The 15921-nt window shown below is 44.4% G+C and overlaps 1 pseudogene; it reads left to right on the forward strand.

Annotated features, from left to right (window-relative positions):
- Positions 1 to 13672: 13672 nt before the first annotated feature.
- LOC137361679 (histone H1-like) lies at positions 13673 to 14362 on the forward strand (annotated as a pseudogene).
- Positions 14363 to 15921: the final 1559 nt, after the last annotated feature.

The following is a 15921-nucleotide window of genomic DNA, read 5'->3' on the forward strand; positions in this document are numbered from 1 at the left end:
AACACTGTTTTACACAGAGTGTGGTAATGACCTGGAACTCACTGCCCAAAAGGGAGGTGGAAGTGGAGACAATCACTGACTTCAGTAGGATGTTGGATGGTCACCTGAGAGAAATAGACTTGCAGGGCCACGGGGATCGAGACAGGGAGTGGGACTGACTGTATTGCTTTGTGGAGAGTAAACATGGAGTCAATTGGCCGAATAGCCTCCTCTGCTGTATATGACTCTATTTATATCTGAGAGTTGAGCTGGGATTCATGTCTCTACCTGTCAGCATTACTGAATTGGTTTGTACTGGATACAATGTCTGTCTCTCCTGCTCTATTTACCTTGTTGGGATTGAAAATATGTGTCTGGATCTTGGGATCAGTTTGAGACTGACTCCGTCTGGTGTCCCTGACAGTGGAACTGGTGAGCTGTCTGTACCTTTACACTATGGGAATGATCACGTACCTACTGTGTGTTAGAAGGATCTGGGCTGCACTGTTCCTTGGTCCTGGGAAACATCACATCTATTCCGGTTCCTGCACAAAGGAGAAGTATTCCTTGTAAGACAAGAACAGGTGAGGGTTAGAACTTTACAGTTTCATCATTGTCATTTCCACAGTGGGAACCCTGTGATACAAAGTGTCAGTGTTGGACAGCACTGCAGTACAGCAGCACAGTTTTGTTCCCCCTTAACCTGACTACAACACATTAACAGAAGAACTATGAGCAGGAGTAGCTCATTCAGCCCTTTGAGGCCTCTCCACCATTCAATGAGATCATGGTTGATCTACTTCAACACCATTTTCCTGCACTATCCTTGTAACCCTTGATGTTTTTAGTCTATAGAAATGTATCGCTCTCCATCCTGAACATACTCAATGACTGAGCATCCACAGCCCTCTGGGGTAGAGAATTCCAAAGATTCACCAGCCTCTGAGTGAAGAAATTCCTCCTCATCTCAGTCCTAAATGGCCTGCTCCTTATTCTGAGACTGTGTCCCCTGGTTCGAGATCCCCAGTCCGGGGAAACATCCTTCCTGCATCTGCACTGTTGAGCCCTGTAAGAATTTTGTATGTTTGAATGAGATCACCTCTCATTCTTCTAAACTCAAGAGAATAAAGGCCCAGTCTGTTTAATCTTTCCTCATAAGGCAATCCCTTCATCCCAGGAATTCGTTTGGTGAACCTTCATTGCACTCCCTCTATGACAAGTATATCTTTTTATAGGCAAGAGACCAAAACTGCACACAATACCCAGGTACAGTCTCAACAAGGCTCTATTTCATTGCAGCAAGACATCTTTACTCCTATACTCATCCTCTTGCAATGAAGGCCAACATACCATTTACCTTGTTAATTGCATGCTGTACCTGCAAGTTACGTTCAGTGAAAGGAAAGATTGATTGATTGGAAAAATGACAGATCAGATAGCAGTCTTTCCTTGTGCTGTTTGATTGTTAATGTACAGTACTGCAGATTCCCGGTATTGTCTGATCATTCGTCTGCAGCACTGCAGATTCCCGGTGCTGTCTGATCATTAGTCTACAGTACTGCAGATTCCCGGTGCTGTCTGATCATTGGTCTACAGGACTGCAGATTCCCGGTGCTGTCTGATCATTAGTCTACAATCCTGCAGATTCCCGGTGCTGTCTGATCATTAGTCTACAGCACTGCACATTCCCGGTGCTGTCTCATCATCAGTCTACAGTACTGCAGATTCCCGGTGCTGTCTGATCATTCGTCTACAGTGCTGCACATTCCCGGTGCTGTCTGATCATTAGTCTACAGTACTGCAGATTCCCGGTGCTGTCTGATCATTAGTCTACAGTACTGCAGATTCCCGGTGCTGTCTGATCATTAGTCTACAGTACTGCAGATTCCCGGTGCTGTCTGATCATTAGTCTACAGTACTGCAGATTCCCGGTGCTGTCTGATCATTAGTCTACAGTACTGCAGATTCCCGGTGATGTCTGATCATTAGTCTATAGTCCTGCAGATTCCGGTGCTGTCTGATCATTAGTCTACAGTACTGCACATTCCCGGTGCTGTCTGATCATTAGTTTACAGTACTGCAGATTCGCGGTGCTGTCTGATCATTAGTTTACTGTACTGCAGATTCCCACTGCTGTCTGATCATTAGTCCACAGTACTGCCGATTCCAAGTGCTGTCTGATCATTAGTCTACAGTTCTGCAGATTCCCGGTGCTGTCTGATCATTAGTCTACAGTACTGCAGATTCCCAGTGCTGTCTGATCATTAGTCTACAGTACGGCAGATTCCCGGTGCTGTCTGATCATTAGTCTACAGTGCTGCAGATTCCCAGTGCTGTCTGATCATTGGTCTACAGTACTGCAGATCTACATTACTGTTTGATTGAAGACTTCTGGTTGATCAGCAAACACATAATAGCCAGCACCTCTAATAGCCGACAAAGCAAAACAAAACATGTATGTTAACATTGACAAAGCATGTTGAACAATTTCCAGCATTGACATTTAATACAATTTTGCATGAAGTTACCTATCACTTTTTTTAAAGAAAAATATTCTTAGCCTAGATTATTTGATGTCATGGATGAATCTCAAACCTCCAAAGCTTTCAGAGTGTCCATCTATCTTTTGACATCTTTGTAAGTTTTTGTGGCACTGTCAGATAAACAATCTGTTTCAGCTGGTTGAAAGATTGTTTAAAAGATGATGATTGGAGCACAATGTCAGTGATTGTTTGGTCATGAGTTAAATAGAAACCCATGGAGTTGTTTCCACACTGTACCGGTATCTGTATTGCTTAATATAAACACAGCGATTGCCAGAAGGCTCAGTAAATATCATTATACATTATGTAAACTCCTCCTTTACGGGTTGAAATACTTGCTGCAAGTTTATCCAGTGAGCAGCTGAAATGCAGAGAACAGGAAGGTCCTGAATGAATAATTATCATAAATTGATTATAAAATATACAGTATTTATATAAAAAATTAAACTGTTCACTGTTAGGACTTGAGTCCACACACACACCAACAACCCGACCGAACAACAGCGGACCCGACCCAACACTTCTTGACCCCCAACCGGCAAAAATCTGCAGCGCATGCGTGATGACAGTAACGGAACCGGCTCACTGTGCAGACTCCATTCCGACCCGGACTCCCAGCTCCGGTCAGTTTTTTTTATTTCAATACAGACCAGCAGAGACTGACCGAGTGTGCCCGACCCGAACCCGAACTGGACCCGAGCCCGAAAGCCGGAGCCGCAAGCTGGGCCCGAGCCGAGGCGGACACATGTGCTCGGATCCCGCTCGGGTTGGACTCGGGTCTCCAGGCCTCTCGTGTTCATTCAACACAGTCCCCGACTCCCGTTGAACTTCCCCGCTATTCAATGTTAATCTCTGAACACATCTGCAGACTGGCTCCCAAACCTGGTGTTGCTGCTGGAAGCAGATGTTGTTTGTTCACTTACCCCGGGACCCTGATGTCTCCATTCGCAGCTGATTGAAACAATCTTCCGCTCACACACTGAATGACGCTCAGAGACAGTGTTGGGGGAAGGGGAGCGCATGCGCTCTTCTCCTCATGATGACGTCTGCAGTGGGCGGGGCTATACAGCGCGTGCGCAGCTCTCTGCAACGAAAATAAATGGGAACTTACCCCATTTCACCCTCATCAATGTGTGAACAGTGAAACTGAACATGGGGTTAGGGTGGAAGGGAGGGTGGGGAGGGGTGGAGGGAATCTATAACCTAGAAAGCCGGGAGCTGATCCCATTTAGATGTTCAAATTGCCGTCTCCCCCTGCAGGCTGTTTGTTATTATTGAGGCCCTCCTCTCAAAACAATCCGACAGAAACATGGGAGGAAGGAGGAAGTCGGTGTGTTTGCTGGGACCTTGTAGAATTCATTTCAGTCATCAAAGGTTTGTCGAACCGGAGTAAAACCCGCGATCAATGTGTGTAATACCGAATGGCGGATCTTCATCGTTTCATTCTGAACAAGAGAGACACGGAGCTGCTGCGATTATACCGGACACACAAACACAGTGAACATAGAGCCCGTCCCAGAGTTTCAGCTCCCGGTTGTTAAATATCCTCATGTGCACAGTCTTTGCTGTGAATTTTCAGGGCTCAGCTGCCGATTTCTACTCCTGTATCCCTGAAACGCTCGGAGTCAGGAGATCCTCGAACTCCCTGTTGAAAGATTTATGGACAGGAATTTTTCCAGCCTTTGGTCCAGTCGATCATAACCTGCTGTTCAATCATAGTATTATTCACACAATTAATGTGAAATTCTGTTCACCACTCAGGCCTTGAACTCGGTTTGAGCAGATCAACTACTGAAAGATTCAGCATCTTTCCAGATATAGCAGCCAGAGCTGGATCGAGGGACTCAGGGTTTAATCCTGCACACACACAACAGAAGGAGTGACAGTCATACAGGGATGGGAACTGGTATCGTTTCTGTCGCCTACTCACCCAACAGGCAGAGTTAGAGACTGAGAAAACATCCAACCCACTGCAATTCAGTACTGGAGAAATACAGAGGCTCTTCCACTCCATCCTTCACTCCCATACAGACGGCAGATTGACAGCACAAGGCCTTTCAGGTATCATTTCCGTGACCAAGAGTTTCACTCCGCATGATATTAAACAGATATTTATTCTTCATCCTGGAAATACTCGGACTCACTCTTACACTTCGACCAGAGTGTTTTGGCCAAATGAGGAGCCGCCCCTGCACCCGCTCCCCTGCCTTTTTCAGACAACCTTCCAGTCTCAGCGTCACACACGTTACCAATAATTTGCTTTTGATGAATATGACTCAAAGATTGTTTGCAGCGCCAATAACTTCAATAATAATGGCAGTGATTTGTACAAATATCCCATATCCTCGACATCACCATAATTCCTTCCAGGCAGAATAGTGAAAGTGCAGGTAAAAAAAGAAAAATGTTTGCAAGAGATTATGAGAAAATATTAATGAGTAACAACAGAGAGAAACAAAAATCATTGATAAATATACAAAAATACAAAATGATGGTGCAAGAAATTGCGGACCATTTAGGGATAAAGAAAGGAAATCTCCTTGTGTTGGAAAAGGTAATGAGAGCGTTATATGTCTGTTCACAAAAGCAAGGATGAAGTTAATGTCCCGGTAGAGGAGGGGTACAGAGATATTGGATAGAATGAAAATAGACAGAAAGGAGGTTCTCAATAGATTGGGATCACTTCACGTTAATGAGTCCAGATAGAAAGCATCTCAGATTACTGATGCAGATAACAGAATTCCTGACGATAATGTTTGGATATTGAAGTAGATCCAGTTGCCTGAAACAGGGCAAATGTTACAGTCCTGTTCTAGAAACGGGAAGGAAAATGCTGGTGACTACAGACCAATTAATTTTATCATCAGTGGTCGAAAACAATTGCAAACAAGTGTCAAGGATCAAATGAACTTCAACTTGAAGAATGATGAGTTAATAAGGGACAAGCAGTACCGATTTGCTAAGGACAAATCATGTGTGACTAACCTGATTGAATTCTTGGGGTTGACTTTGCTGAAGGTAGTACTGTAGATATTGGATATCTGCTTTTTGAAAGGCATTCGATCAAGTAGTACATGACAGAGTTACACAGAAAATAGAAGTTCATGTTAAAAATTGATACTGGTATGCTGAGATGGTAGTTGGCTAAAGGATAGGAGACAGAGTGTAGTAGTGAACTGATGTATTTTTTAATGTGAAGACGTATGCAGTCGGCTGACACAGAAACCTTTATTAACAACATTGCTTTCAAGGGACCATAATTTGGAAGTTTGAGGAGGACAAAATACATAGCAATGTATGTAAATAGTAAAGAGCTGTAAGTTCCAGGTAGATGTTATCTGAAAAGAGGTAAGACAGAGAATACCCAACCTGTCTCACCTTGAGATTCTTGACCAAGATGGACCTACGAGGTACAGAGTCAAGTTCTGTGATCACGTCAGAGATTTTATTGGGCTTAACTAAGATCTACAAAGTTAATCCTTAACAACAGCAATAAGTATACAGTAACACTCAGTACTGGTTCTTGCTTCTGAGCTTGCTGGGACATGGACTTCTCTCCTTCTTCTTCTCTTGCTGTGTTGATCATAGTCTATCTTCTCCTTCTAAGTGTGCCAACAATGTTCTGTTCACCCCTTGCTAAGTGTATCGATGATATCCCCATCACCCTTTCTTTTACCATACTAAGTTCTGAATTGTTCCGAGTATCCTAATTGGTTCAATCTATACACTTTTCAGATGCTTCCTGTGTCTTTCACATTTAGCAAGGATCCTTGTGTTCCTGGTTCTCGTCTTTCTCATAAGGGGTAACATCCTCTCAGTATCCACCCTGCCAAGTGCTCTCAAAATCTTATGTATTTCAGCAAGATCACTTCTCATTCTCCTTAACTCCAATGGATACAGGCCAACCTGTCCAACCATTTCCCAGAAGATAACCCCTTCATCCCAGCGATCAGTCGAGTGAACGTTCTCTGAACTGCTTCTAATGCAATTTCTGTGCTTTCATCAGTAAGGAGACCAAAACTACACAGCATTACAGATGCAGTCTCACCAATACCCTGGACAACTGTAGCAAATCTTCCTTACTTTCATAGTCCATTCCTCTTGCAATAACTGACATCATTCCATTTGTCTTCCTAAACTCATGTTGTCCGTGCATACTAACTTTTTGTGATTCATGCAACAGATACCCAACTCTGTCGCGTTGTTTTACTGTATGTTTCAGTTCCATGTTGATTCAGCGCGTTATGAATGAAACGGCTGCAAGTGATAATGTATTCGTGAGGGCCGAGTCAAACCGAGCTGTAAGACAGTGGGGGATCTCGGACGAAATAAATGAAGCTGCAAGGAGTCAGATTTCATAATTCGTCCCGCCAAATTAGGGTTTTTTTAAATCTTTGCCTTGTTTTGCTATCTGATTTTTAATCTGTACATGTCAGTTTCTGACATGTGTCTGTGAGGTTTACTTTGTACATTTCATTCTCTGCTCTGTGACTGCTGAATTTATTCTGTATCTGTCAGTTTATGGAAAGTGACTTTGAGTTTTAGTCTGTATCTGTCAGTATTTGGTATATCAATCATCTTAATTATGTGTGTTTTATTCTGTATCTGTCAGTGTGTGATGTGCAAGTGTTGGGTTTTCTTTGTACCTGTCAGTTATGGATGAGAGATTTTCACTCTCTACCAGTAAATTTCTTGGCATTCACTGTGGATTTCACTCTGTGTCTGTCATTCTCTGGTAGTTGAGTGTGGCTTTTATACTGCATTTGCTATTTTCTGACATGTAAATGTAGACTTTAATCTTTATCTGTTATTTTCCAGTATGCCAGTCTGGGTATCAATCTGTCACTGTCAGTTTCTCATATGGGAGGGAGGCAGTTATTCTGCACCTGTTACTTTCTGAAATGTGTGAAGGTTTTTATCTTTCCCTGTCAGTTTCTGGTATGTGATTGTGCCCTTTGTTCTGACCCTTTCTGTGAATGGAATGTGGGTTCTGTTCCTGTCAGTTTCTGGTGTGTGAATGTGGGTTTATTCTGTATCTTTCAATCTTTGGAATTTGATTATATGTTTTCTGCAGCACCTTTTAGCTTCTGTTAAGTTAATGAGATGTTAATTCTGCACCTGTCCATTGATAGTATATGAATGTTTATTTTACTCTGTAACTGTCAGTTTTATGAACACGAAGGTGTTCCCCCCACCCCCCCGATCCCCCGATCCCCCGCCACCCCCCCACCACATGCCAACTTCCAATATATGACTATTGTTTTATTCTATACCTGCCATTTTCTGTATGTGATTCTGTTTTTTGATCTTTACCTTTCAGTTTCTGTTACTTGAGTGAGTTTTACTTTGCACCAGTTGGTTTCTGGTATGTGTCACTTTTAAGCTGTACCTGTAAAGTTAAGATATAACACTGTGGGTTTATACTGCATCTTTCAAACTCTAGTGTGTGATATGGGGCTTTTCTCTGAACCTTTCAATTTTTGGTCTGTGTGTTTTAATCTGCAGCTTACAGTTCCTGATAGGTTTGTGTGCACATTTTCTTTTTTTCTGCAGCTATCAACGTCTACTACACAAGTATGTGTGTTATTCCTCTCATTCAATTTCTCTTATTGGAGAATTGATTTTTCTTTGTCCCTCTCAGTCTCTGGTATGTGTCCATGTGTCTTGCGTGGTAACTGCAGTTTCAGTTAGGTGACTCTGGTGTTATTCTCTATCTGACAGTCTCTTGCATGTGAGTGGTTTTATTTTCTTCTCTGGAGCTGTCAGTCTCCCTTCTGTGGCTGGAGGTTTTAATCTTTATATTAACTCTTTAATAATTTGTAAATGTGAATTTTACTCTGTCTGTCTGTTTACTGTATATGGGTATGTTTTTTAAAATCATCAGTTTCATAGAATCATAGAAAATTTAAGTCACAGAAAGAGGTCACTTAATCCCACCTTCATTTGGTCCTGAACCCTGTAGCTTATGGCACTTGAGGTGCATACTCAGAGTACTTTTGAACCAGTTGAGGGTTCCTGCCTCAACTATCCTTTCAGGCAGTGAGTTCCAGACCCCCAACACCCTCTGGGTGATTTTCTTTCCCTCATCGCCCCTCTAATTTTTCTACCAATCACTTTAAATCTATGGCCCTCGTCAATGACCTCTCTGTTCAGACCCTTCACCTCCACTCTGTCCAGGTCCCTCAAAATTCTGTACATTTCAATCAGCTCTTCCCTCAGCCTTCACTGTTCCAAAGAGAATAATCCCAGCCTTTCCAACCTTTCCTCACAGCTGCATTTTTTCAGTCCTGGCAGCATCCTCGGAAATCTCCTCAGTACCCTCTGTAGTGCAATTATATCCTTACTGTAATGAGGTGACCAGAACTGGTCACAGTTTCAAGTATGTGAGGGTGAGATTCAGTCTCTATTTTACTGTCTCCAGGATGTGTCTCTCTTGTGAGATTGATATAGTGTCTTTCAATCTGATAGTGGGTGTGCTTTTGAATTGAGATTGATGTACCTAACTTTCAGAAGTACAGAATTGGAATGGAATGCAAACAATGTCTGTCTCTTCTGCTTTGTTTGATTGCTGGATTGAAAATGTGTCTCTGAACTTGGGATCAGTGAGAGTTTGACGACTTCTGCTCCATGTGACTCTGGAATTAACTGATGGCCTCTGGGAGTGATAACATATCTACTCTGTGTTGTATGGAGCTGAATGTACATTTCGTTGTGCCTGGGAATCATCACATTCATTCTGTTCCCTTGAAGTATTTGCCTGCAGAAAGGAAGAACAATATCTCTTGTTACTGAAGATCAGTTGAGGTGGAAGCTAGAAAAGAGATTAATGTAACATTTCAATTAATAATCATTATTACTGACCCGGAACGTTAACTCTGCTTCCTTTCCACAGATGCTGCCAGACCGCTGAGTGGTTCCAGCATTTCTTGTTTTTATTTCAGATTTCCAGCACCGGCAGTATTTTGCTTTTATTAAAGAGATTAATGTAACATTTCAATTAATAATCATTATGACTAACCACAAATACTCACCAGAAATACAAAGAATGTCAGTGTCTGATTTCACTGCAGATCTCAGCATCTGCTGACCAGGTGTTTTGACCGATTTACAACAATTTAGTGACATCCAGAAACAAGCCAACATCTGCACTTCTCCAAGATTGGGACTACCTGAGGGATGTTTGTGCAGATCAGGTTTCTATTTCCATCTGACATTATAACATAAGAACCTAAGAAGTAGGAGCAGGAGTAGGCCATTCAGTCTCTCGAATCTGATCCACCGTTCAATAGATTATGGCTGATCTGATCGTGGATTCAGCTCCATTATCCTGCCTGCTCCCAGAACACATTACTCCCATGGAGATCAAAAATTTAACTCATCCTTGAATATATTTAACAACTCAGCCTCTACTGCTCTCTGAGGTAGAGAATTCCAAAAAATAATGACGCTTTGAGAGAAGAAATTCCTCCTTCACTCCGTCTAAAATGGGAGATGCCTTATTCTGAAACTGTGCACCCGAGATCTTGATTCCACTATTCACTGTATCTTTTGGGCCTCCTTATCTCGAGAGACAATGGATACGCGCCTGGAGGTGGTCAGTGGTTTGTGAAGCAGCGCCTGGAGTGGCGATAAAGGCCAATTCTAGAGTGACAGGCTTTTCCACAGGTGCTGCAGAGAAATTTGTTTCTCGGGGCTGTTGCACAGTTGGCTCTCCCCTTGCGCCTCTGTCTTTTGTTCCTGCCAACTACTAAGTCTCTTTGACTCACCACATTTTAGCCCCGTCTTTATGGCTGCCCACCTGCTCTGGCGAATGCTGGCAACTGACTCCCACGACTTGTGATCAATGTCACACGATTTCATGTCGCGTTTGCAGACGTCTTTATAGCGGAGACATGGACGGCCGGTGGGTCTGATACCAGTGGCGAGCTCGCTGCACAATGTGTCTTTGGGGATCCTGCCATCTTCCATGTGGCTCACATGGCCAAGCCATCTCAAGCGCCGCTGACTCAGTAGTGTGTACAAGCTGGGGATGTTGGCTGCCTCGAGGACTTCTGAGTTGCAGATACGGTCCTGCCACCTGATGCCAAGTATTCTCTGGAGGCAGCGAAGATGGAATGAATTGAGACGTCGCTCTTGACTGACATACGTTGTCCAGGCCTCGCTGCCATCGAGCAAGGTACTGAGGACACAGGCCTGATACACTCGGACTTTTGTGTTCCGTGTCAGTGCGCCATTTTCCCACACTCTCTTGGCCAGTCTGGACATAGCAATGGAAGCCTTTCCCATGCGCTTGTTGATTTCTGCATCTAGAGACAGGTTACTGGTGATAGTTGAGCCCAGGTCGGTGAACGCTTAAACCACTTCCAGAGTGTGGTCGTCAATATTGATGGATGGAGCATTTCTGACATCCTGCCCCATGATGTTTGTTTTCTTGAGACTGATGGTTAGGCCAAATTCATTGCAGGCAGCCGCAAACCTGTCGCAACACTCACAGTAAACAGCGTGAAACAGGAGTTAAACCACGAACATGTATTACAGAACTGAGGCGAGAAACAGCAAAGATTTTCAACAGCAGCTTATTCACGTTCTGTCTCACTTATCTAGTTCACACACAGGCCGAGAAAGGCCTCTCCATTCCTCCGCTCACTCCATGTTCCGGGATCAGTTCATCCTCCACATTGCCTCTCACAAACAGCCCGCGACGCCCCCTGAACTTGCCCCGGAGTCAATGGCGATCTCTGATCCAGACTGCGGACAGGGTCCCAAAGCAATGTGCTGCTGGAAGCAGATTGCAGTTTGCTGCCTTACCCCGAGGCCGTAATATCTCCATTCCCTCTGTTAAAAAGAAACTCTTTCCGCTCACTGAGGTAATGGCGTTCAACAGATTTGCTGGCGGAGGGGAGCGCGCATGCGTACATTCGCTCATTCACAATCACTGGTCGGGGCGGTGCTGTACCGCGCATGCGCTGCATTCGGCAATAGTTTGAAAAACAAAAATCAATCGGAACTTTCTCCAGTTCAGTTTTATCTGATTTTGAGCAATGGAACCGGGACTGTTGGCAAGATTAGAGAAGGTTTCCAGCTGGGAGATGACCCCTTTACCAAGCTCAACTTGAGATCATTCTCTGCACTATGTTTGCTGTTCATTCGCTCGAATTCTCAAACTGATCCTCCGACGGAGTCGATGTGTTTGCAGGAATGGGGCAGGAGTTAATATCTGACAGTTACAGTCAGAGATCAATTTAAGCAGATTGTAACTGTCTGTCACTGAGAGTCATAGCAAAGGATTTGAGCTGAAAGATTACAGAGAGTTCAACAGGGCAGAGAAAGTTACATTTGGGACATTGTATGCCTCACTCACTAACACATTCCCGGACTTTGAGATTAATAATGTGTCTTCCTCTGGCACCATGTCAGTGAGAGATGAGATTGTAACGTCTGTTTCCCCAGGCGGATCTTTCGAGATAAAACGAATCTTACAGTTCAGCCTAAAACTCAATAATTACAGGCCAGTCAGTCTAACCTCAGTAGTGGGTAAATTATTGAAATCTATTCTGAGAGACAAGATAAACTGTCACTTAGAAAGGCACATACCAACTGAATTGAATTTTAAAAAGGATGTTAGCTGAGGGTGGTACTGTTGATGGATTCCACATGAATTTTAGCAAGGCTCTTGACAGGGTCCCAAAATACAGACACTTTATAAAATAAAATTTCATGTGATCCAGGGAAATGCAGCAAGGTGGATGGAAAATTGCCTCAGTGGCAGGAACAAAGAGTAATTGTTGACGGCTGCTTTTGATACTGGAGGGCTGTTTCCAGTTGTTTTCCCCAGGGCTCAGTAATGGGTCCCCTGTTTTTTTGATGATCTATATGAACAAGTTGGACATAAATGTTGAGGGACACGATCAAGAAGTTTACAGACGACACCAATATTGGCCGAATGGTAGATAGCGAGGAGGAGTGCTGTGGACTGGAGGAAGATGTTTATGGTCTGGTCAGAAGGGCAGAAAAGTGGTGCATAGAATTCAACCCGGAGAAGTGTGACGTGATGCACTTGGGGAGGTCAAACAATGCAAAGGAATACACGATTAATGAGAAAATACTGAGAGGTGCAGAGGAGGTGAGGGGCCTTGGAGTAAATGTCCACGGATCCCTGAAGGTAACAGGGCAGGGTGAAAATATGGTTAAGAAGACATATGGAATCCATTCCTTTGTTAGCCGAGGTACAGAATATAAGAGGAGGAAGGGTATGCTGGAACTTTCTCATCATTGGTTACGCCAGAACTTGAGTTCTGTGTGCCGTTCTGGTCACCTCATTACAGTAACTGCACGAGAGAGGATACAGAGGAGATTTAACAGGATGTTGCCGGGACTTAAAAATGCAGCTCTGAGGAAAGATTGGATAGACTGTGGTTGTTCTCCTTGGAACAGAGAAGGCTGACGGGAGATCTGATTGAAATGTATAAAATGTTGAAGGGCCTGGATAGAGTGGAGCTGAGGGGTCTATTTACCTCAGCAGAGAGCTCAAAACCTGTCCTGGGAACTCTACATTTAGCGAACAGTTCGACATGAGAATGTGTAGATGTGAATATTGTGTAAGAGAGAGTGTATTAAAGGTGCTGGCGGGTTAGTCTAATGTCACTGTATTTGTGGGACCGGTCTCATCGCCGGATTTCCGAGTCCCTCTTGTGTCAAGTAACAAGATTTTGCAGTCAAAGAAGCACATTGCTCCCCTTCTCATCCACAAAGTGGAATTCAGTGTAGTTTCTTTGTTCATTTCAAGATTTCAGTCAAAAAGTGGAGAACATGTCAGTTTTCGGGGGAGAGAGCGCCATCAGTGCAGCAATAAAACGAATTTCAGTCAAAAATGGAGTCTTTACTTCAAGTGCAAACTGTTGGACAGCAAGCATTGTCATGTCAGAGACAGGAAGGATCTAGTCTGGGACTCTGCAGTACCCGAATTTCAGTGGTATTGGAGAGTTTAGGACCAGATAGAAAAACAGAGAGGCAGCAGGAGCCGGGAGTTGACAGCAGGTTGTCTCCGCCCCCGTCCGCTCACTGCCTTTAAGTTGCTCAGTGCCGCCACCACCGGCTTCATTTCTGACCCAGTTCTGACTGACAGAGAGAATTTGTGCAGAGTCCCGGACATGACCGATACAGCAGCCGCCGAAACGGCTCTTCCAGCCGCCGCCGCTCAAGTCAAGACTCCGAAGAAGAAGAACGCGGCTCCCCGGAACAAGTCAGCTGGTCCCACGTTGAGCGAGCAGATCCTCAAGATTGTGGCGGATTGCACCGATCGCAGGGGGTCCTCACTGCCCGCCATAAAGAAGGCTCTGGGTAGGAGCGGTGTGGATGTGGGGAAGTTCAGGACCCAAATCAAGCAAAGTATCAGGAGGAATGTGAACAAAGGCTCCCTGGTGCACAGCAGCGGTACGGGTGCATCCGGCTCCTTAAAAATCCCTAAGCAGGGAACCAAGGGAAATGTGGGAAAGAAAGTGAAGTCAGGAGCAGCCAAAAAACCTTTCGAAAAGCAAACAGCTGGCAAGAAAGTGACAGCAAAGAAATCAGCAGGCAAGAAATTACCAGTCAAGAAACTAGCAGCCAAGAAATCGGCAGCAAAGAAAGCAGCAGGCAAGAAAGTGGCCAGCAAGAAGGCGGCAACGCCAAAGAAATCCCCAGGGAAGAAAGCAGCACTTCCGAAATAGTCTCCTGCGAATAAGGTCAAAAAACTCAAGAGTGCCACGGGCGGAAAGGCGCTCAAGAATGTTCAATCATCAAGGGGCAAGACCAAGCCGAAAGCAGCAAAGGCTCAGAAAGCAGCCCCTGGAAAGAAGTGAAACTGCACGGGAAACTTGTAGACATCTGAACCCAAAGGCTCTTTTCAGAGCCACCCACATCTCTCAGGAAAGAGCTGATCCCCCTATCACATGATCCCTGTCCCGCCGCCGTGTGCACATTTCACATAGAAATGATGGGAAGTAAATGCAGGATCCCTGGTGACTCGTTGACATACACTACACTCAGCCCTTCCCCCACTCTCTGTAACAAAACAGAGGGATGTCCCGGCCTCACTGTAACTGGGGATCTGTTCGGTACAGTCTCAGTTCATGCTCGTTTCACTAATTCAGAGTGAGAGGGTCTAACACAGGAATACTGGCGAGAAACCCCGAATCACAACTCAAACCCCAATCCATGAGTTTCTCTAATTCAGCTGGGATAAGTTGTTAGTAAACTTATCAATCCGTCTGGGAGGGGAGGTGTGTGGAAACGGGTTGACTTGTGATCGGAAGCACTGTACTTAGGCGGATATATGATCAACTTTTAATTGTTATAGATCCTTATTAAAAAGCTCCGGGTTTCTGTTATCTTTGACTATAAAGGCCGAGTCTGGAAGTTTTGTGCAAAGCTCTGTTGTTGAGATTTTTTTTTTTGATTTGGCGGTTCCAGCAAGTGGGAGGTGGAGCTGGAGGATGAAAATCATTTCTCTGTTCTGTCTGTTACGCAGTTTCCTCTCCGCCCCGCCTCTCACTCTCTGTCCCTTTCTCAGTCAGGTCTGGGCGGGCTGTATAAAAAAGGCAGCAGAAACAGCTCGTTTCTCATTCAGCAGTGCTTTGAGTGAAGAAGCATCATCTCTGGAAGAGGTAAAGGAGGCAAAGGACTGGGCAAAGGCGGAGCAAAGCGGCACCGCAAAGTGCTTCGTGATAACATCCAGGGCATCACCAAGCCAGCAATCCGCCGCTTGGCTCGCCGTGGTGGAGTGAAGCGCATCTCGGGTTTGATCTATGAGGAGACCCGCGGGGTGCTGAAGGTTTTCCTTGAGAATGTGATCAGAGATGCGGTCACGAACACTGAGCACGCCAAGCGCAAGACGGTCACCGCCATGGATGTGGTGTACGTTCTGAAACGCCAGGGCCGCACTCTCTATGGATTCGGCGGCTAAACAAATCCACCCTTTCTACCAAACACAAAGGCTCTTCTAAGAGCCACCCAAAGACTCACAGAGAGAGCAGTCATATGGCAACTTGAATTAATAAGATCAAGTTATCTGAATATTGTTTATCTTTATCAACAACTGCTTTTGTACATCATTTCATTCTCTCAGCAAATTTACATATCACAGAAGTTTCACTGTCTTTTTCTCTTCATTATTTATCGAACACGTCATGAATTAAACGGTTGCATTTGTTAATTTATACGTGAAGGTCTGAACTGCCGGCACGAAGCTAAATTTACTGCCGTTATAGTAAGTAATGACTGGCGCTTTATTCCTGCCAGAGACCACTGTTCAAACTGTGTTGTAAGACACAGAGGGGGAATCTGGGACGAAAGAAATAAAGCTACAAGGAGTGAGATTTTATAATTGTTCCCGCCAGATTAGGTGTTTTTTAATCTTTGC

The sequence above is a fragment of the Heterodontus francisci genome, unplaced genomic scaffold (assembly GCF_036365525.1).
Source record: "Heterodontus francisci isolate sHetFra1 unplaced genomic scaffold, sHetFra1.hap1 HAP1_SCAFFOLD_91, whole genome shotgun sequence".
Lineage (NCBI taxonomy): Eukaryota > Metazoa > Chordata > Chondrichthyes > Heterodontiformes > Heterodontidae > Heterodontus > Heterodontus francisci.